This window comes from Ailuropoda melanoleuca, chromosome 6 (genome assembly GCF_002007445.2).
Source record: "Ailuropoda melanoleuca isolate Jingjing chromosome 6, ASM200744v2, whole genome shotgun sequence".
Taxonomy (NCBI): domain Eukaryota; kingdom Metazoa; phylum Chordata; class Mammalia; order Carnivora; family Ursidae; genus Ailuropoda; species Ailuropoda melanoleuca.
Window position 1 is genome coordinate 11,804,535 of NC_048223.1, and position 24,237 is coordinate 11,828,771.

Sequence of the window (24,237 nt, forward strand, 5' to 3'; positions counted from 1 at the left end):
TCAAATTGTAGGAGCTCACTGTGTGTTAAATAAAACAATATCCTTTACCTGTGTTGCAAATACTTTTATTTATCCCCGGGTACAAAAACATTTAATTTATATAATTTCCTGTATACTTTATAGTTTTGTGTTGCGAATAAGATGTTGCCCATACTCTTCTCCCACAGATTTTTATTGTCTTTTTTTTACAATTCATATTCATCTTGAGTTTATTTTTGTAAGTCTCATAACATTAGGGCACCCAGGTTTTTTTCTACAAGATTCTTAGCACTGTTTAAAAAATTAATTAGGTCATTCATTTCCCACTGATTTGAGTGATTGCCCTTACTTTATTCAAAATTTTCATTTTTGTGGTATTTTTCTTAATTGTCTACTATTTAATGGATAGTGTTCTGTTTGTATATTAATACTGTATTTAGTTTTCTTTGATGACCTGTTTTGTTACTTGAAGCAGGTTCACCTTATCCTTTTTCATCTTTGGTTGGTCTGCAGCATTAGTTTTTATATATAAATGTGATAATTTCATCCTTAAAAATACAACAAAACCCTTTGGATTCTAATTTGAATTACGTGAAATTTACTAATATAGGGGACAACTGACATTTCTGCCATAGTGCTTTCCAAATATATCATAGTGTTTATGCTTTTTAAGGAGAATGTATTGGGGTGCCTGTGTGGTGCAGTTGGTTGAGCCACCGACTCTTGGTTTCAGCTCAGGTCATGATCTCAGGGTCCTTCAATCGAGCCCCATATCAGGCTCCACACTCAGCATGGAGTCTGTTTGAGATTCTCTCTTCCTCTCCCTCTCTTTTTCATGAGCACACGTGCTCTCTCTCTCAAATTAATAAATAAATCCTAGAAAAAAGAATATATAGTTTCTGTATATTAATGCCAAATTACTTAATCATTCAAAAGTACTGTATAGGTCTTGTTGTAGTGAGGAACATTTTACTCTCACTTCAATTCCAGTGATTGTTTTTTCTTCCAGTATAAAAGCTATTGATTTTGTATATTGCTCTTTTCTCCAGTGTTCAAGTAGTGAATATGGTATATTCATATGATGAAATATTATTTAATTATGAGAAGGAATGAATACTGATTCATGCTGTAGCATGGATAAACCTTGAAGGCATTAATGGTAATTGAAAGAGGGGCGCCTGGGTGGCACAGAGGTTAAGCATCTGCCTTCGGCTCAGGGCGTGATCCCGGCATTACGGGATTGAGCCCCACGTCAGGCTCCTCTGCTGGGAGCCTGCTTCTTCCTCTCCCCCTCCCCCTGCTTGTGTTCCCTCTCTCGCTGACTGTCTCTATCTCTGTCAAATAAATAAATAAAATCTTAAAAAAAAAATGGTAAGTGAAAGAAGCCAAACCTGGAAGTTCATATAATATATAATTCCATTTATAGGAGATGTTGAGAGTAGTAGGTAAATCCAAGGAGACAAAGTAAATTAGTGATTGAAAAATTAATAGATTAGTGATTTGGGATGATGAAAATATTCTGGAATTAGATAGTAGTGGTGATTATACAGCTTTGTGAATAAACTAAAAACTACTGAATTGTATACTTTAAAATTATTTTATGGTATGTGAATTATATCTCAATTTTTAGAAAGAAGTAGTGACTATAATTGTATGTTATGGTTGAATTTGGTCTGAGATAACAGAAAACCAGACTACACTGGGTTGATAAAATAGGACTTTATTTTTCTTACATAATTGTTATTATTGATTCACTAGTACAGTGATATCAGGACAGATATTTCTATGGTTAAATCTTGGCCTCTCTTTCATGTCTACATATGGCTGTTAATGGCTCCAGGGACTGGATTATAGAGGAAAGGAAGCAACAGTGACTGTACCAGGAACTCCAAAGCAGTCTTCGTGTCTCATTGGCTGGACTTTGTTAAATGGTTACCTGTGGCTGGAAGTTGGTTGGGAAAAAGATGGTGGAGAATGAGATTCAGGTCAGAAACTTCCTGACATAATGAGCTTTCCTGTCTGGATCCTTATTTTGACTAATGTTATTTGTTGTTTCACAGTTGAAAAGGACATTTGTTTTTGGTTTCATAGTCTAACTTTATATTTAAGCGGTTTTCCCAGCTCTCAGTTTCTTCTTTTTTAAAGTTCTCTATGTTTTCAGGGGTTGTCTAAAGCAATTTATTTATGGAAAAGGGAAGAGGGAACTAATTATTCAAAACTCCATTTAGCTTTTTTAAAAAAAATTATTGAATTAAAATTGACATACTGTAAAGTGTACATATTTACAGTGTATAATTTTTTAAGTTTTGACATAAGTGTGCACCTATAGAACATCAATCACCCCAATCAAGATGACTTTTTAAGAAATTAGTGTCCTCTTTTAAATTGAAATATAATTAACATATAACATGATGTTAGTACCCTCCTTGCCTACAGTTGTTATTTCTAATCTTTTTGGTAGTAGCCATTCTAACAGGTATGAGATGATATAACTCATTGTGGTTTTGATTTGCATTTCCCTGATGATCTGTGATGTTGAGCATTTTTTAATGTGTCTGTTGGCCTTCTGTATGTCTTCTTTGGAAAAATGTCTACTCAGATCCTCTGCCCATTTTTAAATCGGATTATATTTTGCTACTGAGTTGTATAAATTCTTTATAGATTTTGGATGTTAATGTCTAATCAGATACACGATTTATAAATATTCTCTCCCATTCACTAGGTTGCTTTTCATTTTCTTGATGATTTTCTTTGTGCAGAAGCTTTTTAGTTTGATACAGTCTCAGTTGTTTACTCTTGTTTTTGTTGCCAAATCCAAAAAATGTCAGCAAGACCTAAGTCAAGTAGCTTACCTGCCTATATTTTCTTCTAGCAGTTTTATGGTTTCTGGTCTCACAATTCATGTCTTTAATACATTTTTATTTAATTTTTGTTTGTGTTATAAGATAGTGGTCCAGTTTCATTCTTTTGCATGTGGCTCTTCAGTTTTCCCAGAACTGTTTATTGAGGAGACTCTTTTTTCCCTGTTGCGTATTCTTGGCTTTTTTGTTGTAAATTAATTAACTATATATGTATGTGGGTTTATTTCTGAACTCTATTCTGTTTCATTGATCTGCGTGTTTGTTTTTATGCCAATGCCATACTGTTTGATTTCTCTGTCTTTGTAATACAGTTTTAAAATTGGGAAGGGTGGTGCCTCCTGCCTTTTTCTTTTTTTTCTTTGGCTATTTGTGCTGTTTTGTGGTTCCATAAAATTTTAGGATTGTTCTATTTCAGTGAAAAATGCCATTGGAATTTTGATAGGGATTGTGTTGAATCTGTAGGTTGATTTGGATAGTATGGACATTTTAATAATTCAGTACGTGAACATGGGATATCTTTGCATTAATTGTGTCATCTTCAGTTTCATTCATCAGTGTCTTGTAGTTTTCAGTGTGCAGGTCTTTCACTTTCTTGGTTAGATTTATTCCTAGGTGTTTTACTCTTTCTAATGTAGTTACAAATAGGATTCTTCTCTTGATACTTCTTACAGTCAACTTACTTAGAGAAATAATGTTGTACAATATGTGGATTTTAAGTGTATGGTTTTTTGTTTTTATTTTTGAGTATATTTGATGTGCAGTGTTACATTAGTTTCAGGTGTACAGGTATAATTTTAGTTTTGACAAATGTATGCATTTTTGTAACTACCAGCAGCACAGTCAGATGAAAAACATTTCTAGCACTCTAGTAAGTATTCCATTTCCTCATGCTCCTTCCCAGTCCTTTACCCCACCATTACCCTTATCTTAGCCAACCACAGTTCTGCTTCCTCTCACTATATAGGACAGAATTTTTAAGTAGAATTTCATTTAGATAGAATCCTATTGTGTGTACTGTTTTGGCTTCTTTGGGTGAGACAGTGTCTTTTAAGAGTCATGAATGTTGCATTTATCAGTAGTTCATTCTTTCTTTATTGGTGTATAGCATTCCATTGTATGGATATACTCAGTCTGTTTATTCATTCACCTATTGTTGGACATTTAGGTTGTTATCAATTTAGGGCTGTTTTGAATAAATCTCTTCTTGAACACTTGTGTATACATCTTTATGTGGATGTAAGTTTTTATTTCCACAAATAATGTCTGTCTTCATTATCTAAAATGGCTCTGTATGACTACATTATCATTATTACTCTAAGGAAAATCACAGTAATTTTTTACTATAATATTTATTCCGTATTCATATTTACCCAGGTGATTCCAGAAGTCTTCCATAGTGCCCCTCCCCACTTGTGTGTGTGGGTAATGGACTACATCAAAGCCCATAGTTATGTCTGTCTTTTCTTTTAATATAGAATAACTCCCTCTCTTTTCCCTCTATGATATTGACTTTCTATTTTTATTTTTTAAATCTATTTTTTAGAGGGAGAGCTAGAGCGTGCTTGAGTGTGGGGGGCAGAGGAAGAGGGAGGAAGAGAGAAATCTCAAGCAGACTCCCCACTTTGTGTGGAACCCGTCTTGGAGCTCTGTCTCGTGACCCTGAGATCACGACCCAAGTCAAAATCAAGAGTTGGATGTTTAACGGACTGAGCCACCTGCATGCCCCAAGATACTGACTTTTAAAATAGATAAGGCTGCTTATTTTTAAAATATCCTGACTTGGTTTTCTTGTGTTTTGTAAGAATGAGGAAATTTTTTTTTTTTTTAAGATTTTGTTTATTAGAGAGCGAGCATGAGCTGGGGGGAGGGGCAGAAGGAGAGGGAGAAGCAGGCTCCCCACTGAGCAGGGAGCCCAATGTAGGGCTTGATCCCAGGACCCTGGGATCATGACCTGAGCAGAAGGCAGATGCTTAATTGACTGAGCCACCCACGCGCCCCTGTCCTAACTTGTTTTTAATTTTTTCTCTAATTGTTGCAGAGGTTTTCTTTAACTTGTTCCTTTATCTCTGTATTTCTTGTGAACTGAAAATTCAGTTCAGCCTAAATCCTTGATGAACTTATGGTCAAACGTTTTTCTTTTTACAGAGATAGTTTATGGATGATGTATACTTTATATTCCATCACTTCAGGGAAACATAAAGTCAGTATTTTCCCACTGTGATGATGAATCTGATCACTTATTTAATAAGCTGGTAAGATCTGCCAGATCTTTCCCTTTGCAATTTGTAAAGTAATTTTGATACTGACGGTATCTTTCATGTAATGGTGTTAGAATCCATGGATGATCCTTACCTGGATAAGTTATTTCATTGAGTGAAAATTGGTAATTTTCTACTTTTATTTTGTCTACATTAATTTGCAGCCGTTTTTTTTTAATTAAAAAGAATTTTCCCCTCTACAACCAGGGGTGAATGATAGCTCTGCCTAAACATGCAGGGAAAATGGTTAATTCTTTACCTTTAATTAATAATTTCTTCAGAATAAGTTTTTCTTCTGTACGTTCTTATTGTAGCAAATCAGTTTCTCTTTGCCTTTTTGAGTACCTTTGTGGATTTATTTACATTTTCTTTTTTTTTTTTTTTTAAAGATTTTTTCATTTATTTGACAGAGATAGAGACAGCCAGAGAGAGAGGGAACACAAGCAGAGGGAGTGGGAGAGGAAGAAGCAGGCTCACAGCTGAGGAGCCCGATGTGGGGCTCGATCCCATAACGCCGGGATCGCGCCCTGAGCCGAAGGCAGACGCTTAACCGCTGTGCCACCCAGGCGCCCCTATTTACATTTTCTATAATCAATTATGGTTATTACTTTTGATGTTAAAATTATCTGAAATTTAGCCAGTGGGTTTCTTTTATGCATGGAGACAACAAAATTGGAGACCAAGAAGCAGTGTCATCTAATGGGTAGGCTTTGAAATGAAGACTTTTCTCTCTTCCTAGATATTCATTATGGTCAAAGATGGAAATATTGAGGTAGTGACATTATAGCATATACATACAACGTTCTGTAGGGCTCTTGGGCCCAATTATATTACAGTTTTCAAGTAGTCATTTCTGATAACCTAAACTCATCTTTATATAACCTTCAGCTTTTTTCAGATCTTATCACTTGTGTGTGCTATTTGTATTATAATTAGTACCTGTTTTTCCTCTCTGAAATAAAATATAAAATAAGAAAGGAAATATGTATTCATCCTGGTCTCAGTACATACTCAACTTTATCACAGGGTGAAGAGATTTTAAGGTAAAAACTAGTTAGGACTGAGAATCTCCAGTAAACCGTCATTTAGTCTGTTTGAAAGCTAGTATTAGTTTTATTGCATCTTATCTTTTTGCATTTGTTGCAGTTATTTATAATAAATAGATTAAATAAATAAATGCAGTGTATTTATCGCAGTTATTGTATTTATCTGTTTATTGTCTAATCCATTGGTACTTAACTAACTCTTGAGATATTTTTCCCCTCGTTGCTGACAACCCAGTTATGCAGCTTTAACTGGTCTAAATATAATTTTGCTGTTTCTGGAAGTTTAAGAGTAAACTGGTTCACCCCTCTGTCTTTAAGGTCACCCTCTGTCTTGTTATCTTCCTTATTCCACTTTCCAATTTGGTAGAAAATAGCTATCTTTTCATTGGGATGTACCATCTATTAGGATAATGCTCACAGTGTAATGACAGTGGTGAAGCCACTCTTAAGAGTAGATAATATCATATTGTGATTTTGGGGGTCATATGTTCTTCCATCTTCTTTCTTCTGGGTTGATGAGCTTGAATACTCCATGTTGGTATGCTCTGTGCAGTCTGTTGTTTTTCTTAGTATCTGAAATACCAGTTTAGATCACCTCTTTACTATGACCTTTGTCTAACAATATACTTGTATTTTCAAGATCTGAAGTGTACCTGCTATACTAATTCTCTTTATATCTTCTTGTGACTAGCTTGTGGGTCTATAGGCACACACGTGCGCACGCGTGTGTGTGCGTGTGTGGGTTAGGGTTGGGATGGAGTGGTTGGTACATTTGCTAAATGCTTACCTTGTTCCAAGTTCTCTAGTTTTTTATTTTTACATCATGATGACAATGCTTTGTTAATTTCTATGTTTCATTGTGAACTTTCAGTGGATATGTGTGGATGTCAAAAATACAAAATAGCAAGCTTTTGTTATGGTCTTTTTCTTTCTCTGAATTGCATTGTTTATAAAATGTACATCCAGTATATACATATACCCCTGTTGAGGCATGTAATACATCTGGAAAGATACAAAATTGGTCACAGTGGGTCCACTTGCCTTTGGGGTCAGGGATTGTAACAGTCTTACTTTTCACTGTATATCATTTACCTTTTAACCCCCATTCCCTAAATTTAAGATCTTCTGTCATGTCAACACACACAAATCTTTATGTACACACACATCCATTTAGAATGCTGTTTCCACCTTAACTAATGCGTCGTAGCAGGAGCAGTAATTTTCAGTTTGTAGGTCTTATTTTTGTGGGATAGTCTGAATTCTCATGACATTGTTATTCTTATTGGACACATGTGTGTTGTTTACAATACCGGCTACAGCTCAAGGGAATCCTTGACAACAAACAACAAAATCAACCCAAACAACAACAAAAAATAGAGAAGCATTTCTGAATATTTATTTGAGTGAAACTGTAAGAAAGTGTTTTATTGGTGAATGGGTTATGTGAGTCAGCTCATGTTTCAGCAGCGCAACTTAGTAGCACCTTGTAAGTAAATCACTCAGGTGAGAACGTTAATTTATTCCTTTATCTTTTTGGTTCTGTACTTAAACCAGTGAGTTCATTTATATATGTTAATTTATATCTGTTCATCATTTCAGTATATTACTTTTCCTTAAAGTCCTTCTAAAGAGTCCTTCTACTTTTAGAGTCTTTTTCATTTTATCTTTACATTCTTCTTAATGCTATCAAAGGAGTATCTAGAGATATGTTAGGTCCAGACATTAACTTTTAGCCTTTATTTCCTGTCGGCTGTATTGCGAACCAAACAGAGTATGAGATATAGTGCCTGTTATAGGTATATAAAGCATCTGGAAGAGAAAAGGTATTAGCTATATGGTATATATACATTTTTTTGGTAATTTATTTTAAAGATAAAAAAATCTCATTAAAAGTTAAGTTTTCTTTGTTTTTGTGTTGTTTCTGGCATAGTCTTTATAAATGTGAAACAAAAACATAAAAATCCACCAAGAGCTGGAAAATGCATCCATTATTGAAACCCCTCACTATTAACATTTATGCCAACATGTATTGGAATGCATGATTTTTCTTGAAAATACAGGTTGATTAAAAAAATTGAGAAATTTTTTTAGCTCTTCAGAGTGAATGTACTTTTGTTCTGGTAAATTAGGGTCTTAGTAGAATGTGTGAATTTTGCAGTATCGTCTAAAAATCACTTAATTATGATCAGTGTTTTTCCCTGGCTTTGCCACTTATTCTCTTGGTGACCTTGACCTCATACATCAAGTTCTGCATTTATTAAATGGTAATACTAGAAGCTTTCTTGGCTACAGGGTTGGGAAAGCTAAGAGATAATACGTAATTATGTGCTTTTAACCACAGACGTTGCTGGTAATTTTGAATGATTCTATAATATTGAAATGATTAGTGAATAACTTGACTAAATTATTGCTGACATTTATATATAGAAATCATGGAAAATTTCCTGAAAATTATGTGATATGTTTTAGTTATTTTTGTGCTAAGTGCCATGATTTCATTAGTCAAATGTAAAGATGTTATATGGAATAAAGGCATATATTGTGTCTTAACAAAGAGAGTGCTCTTTGGAGTAAATGTTATGATTTGTAAATATATATATTTTTTGTTACTGGTTAACAAGAAACTAAGTAATTTTCTGTAGTAATATAGCTTTGAAGTTTTGAGAAGAATCAGTTTGTCAGTTCAGGGTCTTTTAAAAATTTTAATTAAGTAATATAAAGATTTATTTATTTATTTTAGAGAGCATGAGTGGGAGGTACAGAGGAAGAGGGAGAGAGAATCCCAAGCAGACTCCACACTGAGCATGGAACCTGATGAAGGGCTTGATCTCAGGACACTGAGATCATGACTGCCGCTGAAACCCGAGTCAGTGGCTTAACCAAGCATGCAACCCAAGTGTCTCAGGGCCTTTTTTTTAAATATAAATTTTTAAGAGAGTTTAATTTTCCTAATTACCAGAATCTCATCATGTGAGTTATAAATAGTATAGAAAATATAAGTAAGCAAAAAAACCAAAAACAAACACACAAAACTCTTTCCCCCAGTAGGTAGCCATCATTAAAACATTTTGATTTTTATCCTTTTAAACTTCTTGGTGTGTGTTGTAGGCTCAGGCTTATACACAAACACAAAAGTTAATTCTAAACATGTCTGTTAATTTTTTCATTTAAAAGTTACTTTTTGTGGGGTGCCTGGGTGGCACAGCGGTTAAGCGTCTGCCTTCGGCTCAGGGCGTGATCCCGGCGTTACGGGCTCGAGCCCCACATCAGGCTCCTCCGCTGGGAGCCTGCTTCTTCCTCTCCCACTCCCCCTGCTTGTGTTCCCTCTCTCGCTGGCTGTCTCTATCTCTGTCAAATAAATAAATAAAATCTTTAAAAAGAAAGTTACTTTTTGTGACAGATGATTTTTGGATTCTTTTTAGCATTATGATTCTCAGTTCAAACAGATCTTAGGGAGAAATGCAGTAAATGAAACAGATGAATGTGGATCTGCTTTGGTTGAAGGCAGCATGGAAATACAGAGCCTCAGTCTTTGGCTTTCTTCACTAGCCCAAAGAGTCTGTCTTGGAGATACCTCTTCTGAAGAACTCTATGCTTCCTATAGGATGCATAGTTGAAAATTTTTGCTAAATATTTTTAATGGCTGCAAAGTATTCCCTTCTTTGGCACCTGTGTTTCTGGAAGGAAACCTGCCTTGAGGAATGTCGTTTGCTGACACACTCCAGCTAGAGAGCCTTTGGGATTTTTGTGCTGCACTGAGCCATGCCACATTCTCCCTGGGCAGCTGCTTGCCAGTAACTGAGCATAGCATACTAAGGGTGTAGCCATTTCTACTGAACTTGGGACTTCTCTGTGGGCAGTCTTTACACCCGAATCCCCTGTTGGGCTGGCAGACAGAGGTGCAGTGATCTGAGGCTTAAACGCCATTATCAGACCTGCATTGCAGGTCTCTCTTTCATTCTTCATATGCATTTCTCACAAAGAAGTTCTTATACTTCTGCCTCCATCTTGGTTCTACTTCCCAGACAGCCTGACCTGACACACATCCATTGTGTATGTGGTGGGTTTTTTTTAATACATATTTTTAAGAGTTATAGATAATGCTCATGGTTTTAAAAAAGCAGAGAAAGGCACAAAATGAAAATTGCAATACCTTCTTTCTCCCAGTCCTCATTTTTATACCTATGTCATACTCTCAGTTATATCATTATTTCCTAAAGATTTAGGTAGTATCTGTTTTCTTACTCTTCTGAAATATAAGGGGATTAGCATATCTAGCATTTCTTTTGTTTTTCCTCCTCATCTTTTTTTTTTTTTTTAAGATTTTATTTATTTATTTGACATGACAGAGACAGCCAGTGAGAGAGGGAACAGAAGCAGGGGGAGTGGGAGAGGAAGAAGCAGGCTCCCAGCGGAGGAGCCCTAGGTGGGACTCAATCCCGGAACGCAGGGATCACGCCCTGAGCCGAAGGCAGACGCTCAATGATTGTGCTACCCAGGCGCCCCTTTCCTCCACATCTTTTAACTAGTGATGTTATTTTTACCTTGTCAAGGCTTTGTTTATATTTAATATCTGTAATTTGTACTTTGACTATAAACTGACTTTAAAAATTGAAGATCAACAGTAGTGGTTGCCATATTGTAATTGCTTTAATATAATTTAGTCTTGAAGCAAGTGATTTGGTTGAAACTATATAGGAGGAATGTAATTCCATGTATTTTAGCTCTGCTAAGGAAAATTTTCACATTTCGTTCTAGATGCGCAGCTGTTTCTGTTCCTTTTGTTCATGTTGTCTTCTTCAGTGGGTTAAGAACACAAGCCATACTACTTGGGGTTGAATCCCAGCATCAACAGTTACTGGTAATGTGATCTTGAATAAGTTAAGCTGTCTGTATTAAGATTTTTGAATTGCAAAATTGGTGTAACCCAATTTTTATATTAGTTTTCTGTTTCCATTGTAACAAATTACAGTAACTTAGCATCTTTCAGTGTTCATATGCCAGAAATTCAGTGGGTTAGGCTGTGTCTCTGTAAAGTCTTACCAGGCCCAAATCTGTTGGTAGGGCTATTTCATTTTTGAAAGCTTTAGGAGAGAAATTTTCCTTGATTATTCACATGTTTGGCAGAATTGATTTCTAAGAAGTTGTAAGACTGAGCTCCCATTTCCTTGTTCACTGTCAACTGGGGAGGGGAGTCATTCCCAGCTCTAGAGACCACTCACATTTCTTGGTTTATGGTGCCCTTCATCCCTGAACCAACCAGGAAGGGTTGAGTTTCTCTTAAGCTTCAAATCTCTCCGGCCTCTTCTGCTGATCCTTCATCTTCTGTCTTCCTCTTTTACTTTTGAAAAAGGGTTCATGTGACTACATTTGGGTTTACCTGTGTGATTTATGATAATCTTCCTATTTTTTTGTTGTTGTTGTTTTTTTAAAGATTTTATTTATTTGACACAGAGAGAGAGAGGGAAAGAGCAAGCACAAGCAGGGGGAGTGGCAGGCAGGGGAGAAGCAGGCTCTCCACTGAGCAAGGAGTCCTATGTGGGGCTCGATCCCAGGACCCTGGGATCATGACCTGAGCTGAAGGCAGCCACTTAACCGACTGAGCCACCCAGGTGCCCCTAATCTCCCTATTTTTAAGTTCCCAACTCTTTTGCCATGTAGGAGACATACACAGGAGTAACAGCAGAGAGTAAAGATCGTGGTGGGGCCAACATCTTGCCTACCACAGTCCTCCCTCACGCTTCTGTGATCCATATGTAATATATTCACTTCATCCCATGGTCTCCAAAGGTCTCAACCTATTACAGTATCAATTCAAAGTTTAAGAATCTCATCTAAATCTCATCAGCTCCTAAGTCCCAATTCTTTTATCTAAATCAACGAGGGAGGAAACTTTCTATCTGTGGATTTACCTATGAAACTAAAGAAACTTTTCTCAGAAAATACAATGGTGGGACAACTTTTGGATGACAGTTATGGACAAGTTGGTTTAAAAAGGAGAGGATAGAAAAGAGGAGTCATAAGTTTCTAGTAATTTCAAAGACCAGCTAGGAAACAAGATGTCAAGGCCTGGCAATAATCCTCTGTAGTTTGCAGCTTTATCTTCGCGGCTTAGCCTCTCTTAGCCTTGTAGATTTTTCATCTTTTGTTTTTCCTCAGATTTGGTAATTCTTGGTTGTCTGTGCATACTCATGAACGATTAAGTTGGTTAGTTTAGGGTAACTGACTCGTGTGAGTTTGCTACAGGTTTGTTTCATTCATAGGTCTCTTTCTAGATTGTGGCATGTGGGAGGTTTCTTTATTTACTCTAAGACATGCATTTTCAAAGGGGTAAAAATTGGTTGAGGGGATAAATTTTTTATGGATAAGCTACAGATATACATACAGTATGTAAACAGATACAAAGTGTATCTGTGGTACTAAAATTTCATGGAGGTTATGTTTGGGGACTAAATGTCTTAAAAAAACAAAACAAAACTCCGTGGAGGTCAATAATGGAAAGAAAGGTGGGGAAATAGTGCTTGTATGATTGAGGAGGAGGCAGGCTGTTAGGTACCCATGATTGTCAAACTAATCATGGCTTATTTGGGAGAATGGGAGTGCTTTAGTGTCTCAGGTGCTGCTCCGCTTTTCTTTCAGCCCTCAACATCCACCCTAGGAGCCTGCCACTGAATTGCACACTTTAGAGCATTAGCTTTCTAACTTTAAAAACTGTGATCCATAGTTTAATGTTTTACATCATTAACTTAATACACACATATATATGAATTTATAAATACAAAACTGAGCAAATTTTCATGAAATGGTGTATATTTTCACTTTGTATTTTCTGTTCTATTCTAGATCATTAAATTGCTAGTTGTACCCACCAAAATTATTTCAAACCTATAGTTTGAAGAGTACTTTAGATTAGTACTTGGGCTTAATCCTGAGGCTGACAGCCATTGCTCTCAGCTCTTTCTCTTTTAAGCAGGGAGAGGAGGAGAGGCCTGGTTAACTAAGTCAGTTGGAATGCAGCTCTTTAATTACTGATTTATTTAGTTATATTCTTGATGAAATCCCACCCCCACCTCTTGCTCATTATATTTTAAGCTTAGAACCTCTCTTTGGCTTTGTTGGGAAAACCCAAATTGCTATCTTGATTGCAGTTTCCTTTGCTCACGTTTTCTTAATCTGATCTCATTTGTTGTATTTTCAAGGTGTTACCCAAAATTTCTGATCTGTTGATAGAATGCTTTTTCTTCCATACATTTATAATTTGATTTATTTTCTTTCTGAGTTTGTTCAAAAATAGAACAAAACAACTTCTTGTTGTTACCTGGGAGTGAGAGAAGAGACACATTTGTGTGCTCAGTCTGCTGTCTTGAATTGAAGTCCTATAGTTTATTTAACAGTTCTCAAGTGTTATATTTTGGTGTTTTCCAATTTTTCTAAAAGCTTATTATTACTATACTACATGCATAGCCATGATTATTTTTAGAAACAGCTATAATATCTTGACTACCTGTGTTACATATATCTAGTTAGATGTAAAATCTTTAATTCCCCTTTTCACTGGTACTAATTGGTTGGGTCATATTTAAGTGAGGCTGTTTCTGGTGAGGCTGTCAGAGGTTTTTTGAATTCCAGTTCTGCCACTTATTAGCTCTTTGCCTTTAGGCAAATTACCTCATTTCTCTGTACTGTTTGCTTATTCTAAAGCAAGGATAACAGTATGGACTTCATAGGGATGTGAGAATTAAATGTTAGGGCATGTGAAGAAAGCTCTTAGGACAGTGCTTATCATGTAGTAAGCATTTAATAATTGTTATTTGTCTATATCATCATCATAGCCATACTCATCTACACACATATATATCCTTTTGCTTAAAAAGAAAATCATATATATTTTATCCTCTTGAACATTTTTTTTTTAAAAGATTTTATTTATTTATTTGACAGAGAGAGACAGCCAGTGAGAGAGGGAACACAAGCAGGGGGAGTGGGAGAGAAAGAAGCAGGCTACCAGCAGAGGAGCCTGATGTGGGTGGGGCTCGATCCCTGAACACTGGGATCACGCCCTGAGCTGAAGGCAGATGCTTAACGACTGCGCCACCCAGGCGTCCCCCTCTTGAATATTTTTTAACTAGGCTTCATACGTGAGCTAGTTGTTCCTTTGTTTTCGGCCTACTTGATTTTCATTAAGAAAATCTAATTCTTTTTTGTTTTGCTGGAATTATTAAGCTAGGATATTGCCATAACTAAGAATGAGTTAGCTAATAAACTAAGAGAAAGGGTGAGATGTGACTAGAGAAACACGTTTGTTGGGATGAAGCGTTGGAGATTGCAAATCATATTCGCTTACATGGGCTTCATGGATAATAGTTAAAGGTAAGGGATATAGAGTCAAAGTGGGTTAGAACATTGATCCTACAACTTACTGGCTATATGACCTTTGGTAAGTTTTCTGTGCCTCAGTTTCACCATCTGTAAAGTGGGAGTAATAAGGGATATTGTGAATATCCATGACTTAACACATGCAGATTACTTAGTTGTACTTAGCTGTTAGTAGTATTAACATTTTGTGAGGATTTGAATTCAGTGTTTGTGTAAGTATTAGGAATGCAGGGTTGAAATAAAGGTTGAGATTTTTATATGGAAAAGAGAAATGTGTTATGTATTTACATTCTAGATATGGACTAGCATTTAGAACAAAGGAATTATCTAGGTTAGAAAGTGCTTCAATCATTGGGCCTTCTAGGGTTGTTCAGAGGTCTTAGGAGCCACACCTGGTTATTGCTATGGTGACTTGTTGCTAGTTCTGTCACTTAGCAGCCTTTCAGTCAATTTCTGTCTTTCATCCTTGTTATACCTTATTTTCTGAATTTCTGTTTTAGTTAAGAGTAGTTAATACTCAGTTTTTTAATCCTTCCTTTGAAGTTGTACAAAATTTAAAGTTAAAAAATCTAAGAAACAGTATCTTATATCATGTAATTTATAGTTTCTTTAAAAGAAGTTTATTAGTCATTATTAGTCAAAATATTTTCCTGTCCAGGTTTTGAGTATTACATAGGTTAGTAGCCATTTCAGTATGTTTTATCTAGTAATACTATTTGTAGCAATTTTTTCCTAATTACATACACTTTGAGTAATACTTTTTATGCATTGTTTATTTACATGAGTTAGATGTTTGAGTATAGTTTTAGAAATAGATTTTACAAAACTGATCAGTTTTGTTTACTATTTTTCACTTTAATTATGGACAATCATTTGGTATCGATTTTGAGGTTACTTTACAGAGACAAGGGGTTTTTTTTGAAAGTTTTTTACTGTAGAATTGCACACTGATCAAATGACTTCACTGGTTAACTCTGGCTAACTGTGCCATCCCTTTATAAGAAAGAATTTCCCCGGGATAATCTTGGAAGAAGAGAGATGTTTTCCTCTGATAAATTGCTAAAATAATGATTTCTCTTGAAAACAGTAGAATTTTTTGTTTAATATTTGCCTATACATCTTTTCATTACCTGTGAAGTGTGTGTTTGACACACACGCGTGTGCGCACGCACACACACACACGCCATATGTATGTTGAAAACATTTTGGTCTACCACATTTAGGGCCAACTTTTTCATTAGTAAAACTGCATGAAAATTTGGCAGTTTATTACAGCATATGGTCGTTCATTCATTACTCTTGATGGTCCATTGCCGAGTGTAGTTCTGATCATTCTTCTTTACTGTATCAGTTTTGTGCATTACTAAACATGGCATTCAGTCATTCTGTGCTATTAATTATAGGCTTGATTTTGACATTTACAACTGCAATAGCATTTGGTTCAGGAACATCAAATATCCCTTTTGTTATGAAGTAGTTGCCCTGTTAAGGTAGTTGAGTTTTTTGTTTCATTTGGGTAATATGCTATGTTGAGCCTTGGTTGTTAATTGATAGATGTGGTATCCTCTCTGTGAGAGCTTTTAAAATGCATAACACGTATTTTGGAAAGCAGCTGTTGCTATGGCAACTCTCGGGTCACTTGCAGCTCAGCTTACATGATTGGCTGTTAATGGAGTCTAATATGTTTGAGAAGAGAATTGAGCAAATGAAAGAGGGTTTTGAAGGAATCCCCTTAAACCTCTTGAAGTTTAACTGAAAAGCACATGAAAATTTAACACTTATATTACTGTTTTATACAATTGTACTGAAAGTTTTATGAATAATGAAGGTGATACAGGACAAATTTTTGGAAAAAATAATTTTCTGAACCCTTTGAAGAATGTTAGAAGCTTGTGCTGTCACGTTTTTTCATTTTACTTTTGTTTATAGAAACGCTATCACAGCTATCAGTTACATTTTGTATTCTACCCACCTACCTCAGAGGAGTTAATTAGATTGAGGCATGAGAAGGTTGTTAATTGTGCAGGGTCAGAGAGAATGGTAAAACCAGGAATCATGTCTAAATTCACTCTTCTTATGTGAGTTAGAGTCTTGCTCTGACGTGAATTCTTAAGGTTGTCCCATGAACCTGCCTCTCTTTAGGGGTATGTGAATGGTGCGAAAAGGGGGGTGGTGGTATGTACTTTGGATTTTGAGGCTTATAAAGTAAGTAAAATGAGGTCTAATTGAGAACTGCCATAGTAAAAATTAATAGAGCCATGCAAAATGACATAGTAATATCTCTCTTGTTAAATGATGGAGTTTTCATCAGCATCTACCACCTCCTTTGTAACTGGTACTAGAATGAGGACAGTTTTACTAATTTTGGCAGTAAGTAATATCAATGTAATTAAACTGTATTATGTAATTTAAAGTTTAGATTAAATGCATTAAAATAGTAAATTAACATCCTTTAGACTGATTTTACTTTGTAAAACCCATGTCAGCTGGCTAGTTGGCTAGTTCAGCAAGTGTAGGAAATAGGACTAGGACATGTAGCTTATTTGGAGTATCTGCTGTTTCTATTTTATATTGGGTTTTAAAACATTATTGGTTATGGTGGTAGTGTTGCAATTGATAACTAAATAAGTTATAGCTATTGGTATGTACACTTCTATTAGATTTTCTGATTTTATTAGCAAAAATAACTGGTGATAAAAAATTAATGAGCACTTACTAACGCCCTTAATTACCTTTGATTTATTATTTTCTTTATTAGGGAAATACTTTGGAATATTAAAGAAAAACTTTTGTAATAGACTACATATATAAGGATAGAGTACCCTCAATTCTATTTTGATAGAACACTTCAGAAGTTCAGTAAACACCTCTATTTTTTTTTTATAATTTTTATTTTTTTATATTAGTCACCATACAGTACATCCCCAGTTTTTGATGCAGTGTTCCATGATTCATTATTTGCGTATATCACCCAGTGCTCCATGCAATATGTGCCCTTCTTAATACCTGTCACCGGCCTATCCCAATCCCCAGCCCCCCTCCCCTCTGAAGCCCTCAGTTTGAGTAAACACCTAAACACTAAAATCTGTTAAGTTCATCATCACTGTGACCTTTGGAAATATTTTTTAAAATAATTTTTTTTTTAAATGCTTGGCGACTGTAGGTCTTGGTCAGCCTTGGGCAGTTCTGGTAGTACTGGATTATTCTGTTACCTAATGTAATTATCCATTTTATATTTAATATCTCTCATTTTATATTTAATATCAGGAAATATAAAGAAAAGTAGAGGAAGTCACATATAAATCTGTAATTCATAGATAGCCACTGTCAACATTTTAGTGCATTTCCTTTTCAATCTTTTTGTGCACATGAGCATATATAAAACATATATAGTAGAGGCCATCCTTTACATGTTTGCCTTCTATAATGTATCATAAACATTTCATGTTTAATTTTCTACAAATATTGTTTTTAATGATATATAAAAATACTTCATAAGTAAATGCTCTCCATTTGTAGGGCTTAGGTTCTTTCAAAGTGGTTTTTTGTTGTTTTTTGGGGTTTTTTTGCTAGTTACGGACAGGTAAACACCTGTACTACATGTAAATATGCTTGCATTTATTTATTTTAGGATAGAATGATAGAATAGTAATCACTGAATCAAACACCATAAATAGTAGGATACCAATCTCATTTATTTTGCCATCATTAATACCACTTAAAATGTGTTCTTGAGGGAAGAATGCTTAACTTCACTATAGAACAAAGAAATGCGATTAAGCAATAATGAAATGTTTTGTATTTCATTAGTGATAATCAAGAAATATCTATAAGGGGCGCCTGGGTGGCACAGCGGTTAAGCGCCTGCCTTCAGCTCAGGGCGTGATCCTGGCGTTATGGGATCGAGCCCCACGTCAGGCTCCTCCGCCATGAGCCTGCTTCTTCCTCTCCCACTCCCCCTGCTTGTGTTCCCTCTCTTGCTGGCTGTCTCTATCTCTGTCGAATAAATAAATATCTTTAAAAAAAATATCTATAAGTGCTTTATTTTTCCTCTGTATCTTTGCCTTTTATCAGTTTTTTTTGGTTAGCGTTTCTATAAGTTACGACTTAAATGTTAACACTTCGGCTGTTTTTTTTTGAATTGATTGAATTAGTGTTTGCTTGCTTGTTTGTTTTGATGTGCAGAAATTTAATTTTTAATGAAGTCTAATCTTACCGTAATCCTTGATAAGATCTTTTATTGCTTTTAGGCACAAGAAGATCCTTAATTTCCGAAACTTTCTTCTGTCTGTGATATTTTCCTGGTTAAACAGGGGTATACTTATTTGTCATTTTTCCTTTGTTCTAAATCACTCACTCACCTGACTTCCAGTGTTGCTTTTTCTTCTGAAGTGGTAGATTCCTTTGTTCCATGCCCATTGGTTTACATAGAGCTCAGGATTTTTTGGAGGTACCTCAGGCGCCCTTGGAGATGCGGCACTGAGGTTTGGGCTTGATAAATGTACAGGACTCCAGACTTCCTACCCAGATTATTTTTGTGTTGGACATTTCTGACTGAATGATCCACTGTTAACTTCCTCTTCCAAGACTGAGTCTATTATCTTCACCCCTTCTCCTGAGGGAGTGCTTACTTCCCCAATTCTTTATTCTACTTCCTTTTTTTTTTCCCTTCCTCAGAGTTCTTCTGCCATTCTGTCATGTGTAGAATTTGAAATATATTGCTTTCAATGCCACTTTTTGATCCACCTCATCCATTTCACTGCTAAGAGTTACCAGTTTGGTCTTTATATTGTTTCTTGAACTTAACCTCTCTTTGCCTGCTTGCTAGCACCATGGTTGAGTTTCTTCACATCTCCTGGCAGTACTATCATAATTGCTTTATAATTGGTTTTCTTATATCTAGGCTTTAATACCTGTAGTCTTTCCTATAACCTGCCTGAAATTAATATTTATAGAATATAGCTTCATTGGACAAAATGAAGTCTTAAGTTTCCTGAACTGACGTTGAAGGCCTTTCACAGTTTGGCTAGGCTCTAGGAGGTGTGTGTATGCAGGTATATGTATATATAACGTTATAGTAATGTATTCCTAATAAATTATATTAGGGTCTATATAGATCTTCAAAAAATATATTTCATTCTTATCGCATAAGTAATGTTTATAGTAAGTTTAAAGAAGCAAAAGCAAGGAATAAAAGTTGTCTATAATTTTACTATTCAGAGATAATCATTAGTCAGGTCTTTTAAAATAAACTGCAGAAGAGTTGACTTTATTTTCATGTTTATCCTGTGTATGTTTTGTTAAGTTTTTACATAACTTTTAATTTTTGTATTGCTATGAACTTTGGAATCTTTATTTTTTATTATGTTTTCTTTGTATAGAAATTTACTCATTTTTCTATATTTTATTGGTTGTCTTACTGAAGTTCTTATTAACTCTAACTGGACTCTTTTCAATTTAACATACACAATGGTGAATAGAATGTTTCAGGGAGGAAATAGTTTGAGCAAAGGCATGAAGGTATGAAACAGAGAGGTGCTTGCAGTGAAGTACAAGTTGTTTGGTATTACCAGAGACGTAAATTAAAATGTTAGGGAGAGATTGGAAGTAAGGCTAGGAAGAGCCAGATTGTTAAGATTTTTCCTTCCTGTGCATAGGGACCTGAATTTTATCCTAGAAGTGATAGGGGGCTATTTGGAATATTTTAAACAGGGATCTTGTTGATTAAATTAATCTTTCAAATCTAGTCAGGTTATAGGATGGAGGATTGAATTGAGGGAAACAAGAAGACTAGAGACTGTGGGATACTGGGAGCCTTTATTAGTGCAGTGTGACTAGGATTAAGGAGGAGAAGGGATAGATTTAAGGTGCATTTTATTGGTAAAGTGGGCAAGATTCAAGGGATTCAAGGCTGATCTCAGGGTTTCTGATTTTCCAGTTTGACAAGATGGTGAGATGAATAATTCTAAGGAAAAACATAATTTTAAATTTTAATTTTATTAAATTTTTTTTTGAAGGGAGGTGAGGTACTATTCAGAAGAAAAGCTCAGTTAATGGCATGTCATGACAAAAGTCTTAATTTTGCAGCTAAGAAAATGTACATATGAAGCAGTAATAGTAAAATCATATCTGAAAAGATTTTGCAGTTTAGCTGCTTTAAAAATTAGCATTAACAACCTTTTTAAAAAAAGTAATCTCTACACCCAATGTGGGGCTTGAACTCTGTAACCCAGGATCAAGAGTGTCATGCTCCACCAACTGAGCCAGCCAGATGCCCCACATTAACAACCTTTTTAACTGCCTAACATACCTAAAGTATTCGTCACATCCACATCCCATTTAATGTTTGAGGTTGGGAGAGGGGTCTGCTCCCCCAACCTAGATGACTTAGTGACTTCAATGGTGTTTAAAAACTATGGTCTACAAACAAGCAGATTCTTAAATATAGAGAACCTGTGGTTGCCAGAAGGGAGATGGGTGGGGAAATGGGTGAACTAGGTAAAAGGGATTAAGAGGTACAAAATTCCAGTTATAAAATAAATGAGTTATGGGCGCCTGGGTGGCTCAGTCAGTTAAGCGTCTGCCTTCCTCTTACGTCATGATCCCTGGGTCCTGGGATAGAGCCCCATCAGGCTCTGCACTCAGTGGGGAGTCTGCTTCTCTCTCTCTTTCTCTCTCTCAAATAAATAAATCTTTAAAACAATTAATGAGTTACAGAGATGAAAAGTACAGCATAGGAAATATAGTCTATAATATTGTAATAACGTTTTATGGTGGCTACACTTACCATGGTGAGCATTAAGTAATTAATAGAATTGATGAGTGAATATGCTGTACACTTGAAACTAATATAACATTGTATATCAATTATAATTTAATAAACATCTTACAATGTAAAGACAAACCATGGTCTTGTTCAAAGGGTTACTATGATATAGGTAGAGATCTGTGTTTTTTATTATTATGCACTTTTTATTAAAGAAAATTTCAAGCATGTGCAAAAGTAGATGGAATTGTATAGTGAACCACTATGTAACTATTACCTAGCTTCAATATTTGTAAACTCAGTATTTTTTCATGCATACATTTCCAGTTCTTTATTCATTTGAAGCAATCTATGACATCATTTCATCTGCCAATAATTTAGTTGGTATCTGTAAAAGATAGTAACTTTAAGAAGCATTAAAAGCATCAATAATGGTTTTATAATATCATAAAATATTTCCTAGTGATTTTCTTATAAAGGTAGTTTCAGCGGCTAATTAGAGGTAAGATAAGAGTTTTTTATTTTATAACGTTTTTTGTTTCTTTGTTTTTTTGTTTTTTGAGAGAGAGCGCCAGCTGGGGGCAGGGTTGGGGCAGAGGGAGAGGGAGAATCATAAGCCGGCTCCCTGCCCAGCATGGAGCCTGGTGAGGGGCTCAATCTCATGAACTGAGCCAAAATCAAGAGTTGGATGTTTAACTGACTGAGCCACCCACATGCCCCAAGATTTTTTTTTTTTAAACTAGGGGAGGGAGTGAGAAAATCTGCGTTCTAGGAAGGAGAACAGGGAGTATGGTACCAACAACAATAGGGGGCTACAGTCTTTATGTTTAAGTGATAAGGGACACTTGAATTGTTTGTAGGCTTGGGGATAGAGGTATTGGAAAATAAAATATTGACATGGAGTTATGGGGCAAGAACAAGAGGAAGGATATCTTACTGTGATAACATTGAAGGACAAAGAATAAGTGAGGGAGAGGCAAAAAGTTGAGCAGATAGTTCATAACTAATGACCTCATTTTTTTTTTTTTTTAATGAACTTCAGGGAGGGTGGAGGTTGGCCATAGGAAAGGGTCTTAAGATTAGTGAAAATATGAAGTAGTTGTTGAAGAGATTGGGAGAGGAAGTCCATCATAGACAAATAAAATGATTGCTTTAGAAGGGTTAAGATTCCACCTGAAATTGGAGATCAAAATTTAGAGTAGTATTAATTTTCGTGTCTCTGTGATCTTTTTTCCAACACCTCTCAGTCTCTCTGTTGTTTAAGAGAAGATAGTTTGTGGGGTTATTTTAGGCTTAGACTTTTACATGACAAGCCCTACAGAAGAACCCAGGAGTAAAACGTGTTGGTGAGGAAGTGGTTTAGGAGATCATTCATATATATGCTTACTAAGGAAAGGACATGACAAAGGGACAAGTAGACAGCGTTAGAAATGTATGAAATTGAGCAGTTACAAGGATTATGTGGGCACAAGAAAGTTGTGAATATTGGAAGATGGGGTCAGATTGGTTAAGTGTTCAGCTGTGAAAATTTAAAGATGAAGTCCAAAGGCTCTGTGAAATATTCAGAATTGATAAGGTTCAGGAATCTTGAGACTTGGGTTTTAGATAAATGTTTCCCATGGTGGTAGGACATATGGTAGGACAGAAATCTGACCAAGATGCAGACATGTTCAAAGAACATGAAGAGCCGTGCTAGGTGTGGTCAGGAAGTGAGTAGATGACACCGGTGAGGAAGATTAGAAGGTGGTATACAGATAGAGGGTGGGAATGATAATGGTTTAGGAGAGATGATGGCTAACTAAGAGAATTCAGAGTGTGAGATAATATTTGTTCTAGTTTTCAGCTGTGTTTGAGATTGCTAAGATTTTTCTATGTGAAGAAGTCTGAGACCTTTGCCTTACCATAAAGCTCAGAATAGTCATATATGAATATAAAACAGGGCAATTTGGTAAATAGGTGCCAAGAAAGCCATGGTCAGTAATGTTCTAGGAGACTTCTGAAGATTTATCGCTTCATTCTGTGAATGTTACAGTTGAAATGTTAAAGAGCTACAGAAATATGGAAGAAGAGGGAAATGTGGTGATGATGTAAGTGAAACAGAAGAAGGGAATGATAGTACAGGAAATTGGGGCTGAAGACAACAAAACTTACCATTTTACCTATAATAGAGCATGTGGATAGGGTAGTTGGAGAAGAAAGATAGTGGGTTTTAGCACCAAAAAAACCAACCTTCGTATGTTTAGCCTTTTCACTAGATTGTCCTAAGTAACACCTTGCTTCCACATGAAGAATATCCCTTATAGCCCTTTTGGGGGTGGGGAGATATAGCAGTGTTCCTCTGAACAGTGAAATCAAGGGAGACTTTAGTATGATTCAGGTTTGCCATTCAATATGCTTAAGTGTTTTGGAATTTAATGTAAAACATCAATTTTCCTAGACACTTAAACATGGAATTTTAGTAGGGGTTTTTCTGTAGTCTGGAATACTTAATGTTTAATAAGAGCATGTGACGGAAATATTTCATGCTTGTAAGAACTGAGACATAAGAAATGAATCTAGTAAACTGGTAAGGAAATATAACAGCCTGCATTAAACCTAATCATTGTGTTAAACTATATTAAGCTACAATAATGACAATATCCTAGAATTTTGTACTTAGTACAGTAGTTTTTGTACCTTCACTAACTCCCTGAGTCACTATCATGGCTAGTAGTAAGCTTGGCAGTGGGGAATGCTAGAGAAATAAAGAGAAGAAACCTGACCAGAGTCATCCCTGGAGTATATTTAATCAAGATGATTGCCTGGGGCAGCTGGCAGGCCTGGTGCTCCAGTGAGTAGTGATGAAAGTATATGGTTATGATTGTTCTGAGACTTTCATACATACACATCACCTAACTTTCTGCTGTACCCTCAATTTTACAGTCAGTGGGATTCTGAGAAGCTTTCTATTG

At 35.7% G+C, this 24,237-nt stretch overlaps 1 protein-coding gene across 4 annotated transcripts in view; it reads left to right on the forward strand.

The window, feature by feature from the left end:
- STAG1 (stromal antigen 1) overlaps nt 1–24,237 on the forward strand; it is a 414,808-nt gene that overhangs the window by 62,449 nt on the left and 328,122 nt on the right. Inside the window, exon 2 of one of the 4 annotated variants that reach the window (XM_011231800.3) lies at nt 10,903–11,005. The exons of the other annotated variants lie outside the window; for them this stretch is intronic. The gene's annotated coding sequence lies outside the window, so the exon portion shown is untranslated. The remainder of the gene's footprint in view (nt 1–10,902; nt 11,006–24,237) is intronic. 4 annotated transcript variants of the gene reach the window in all.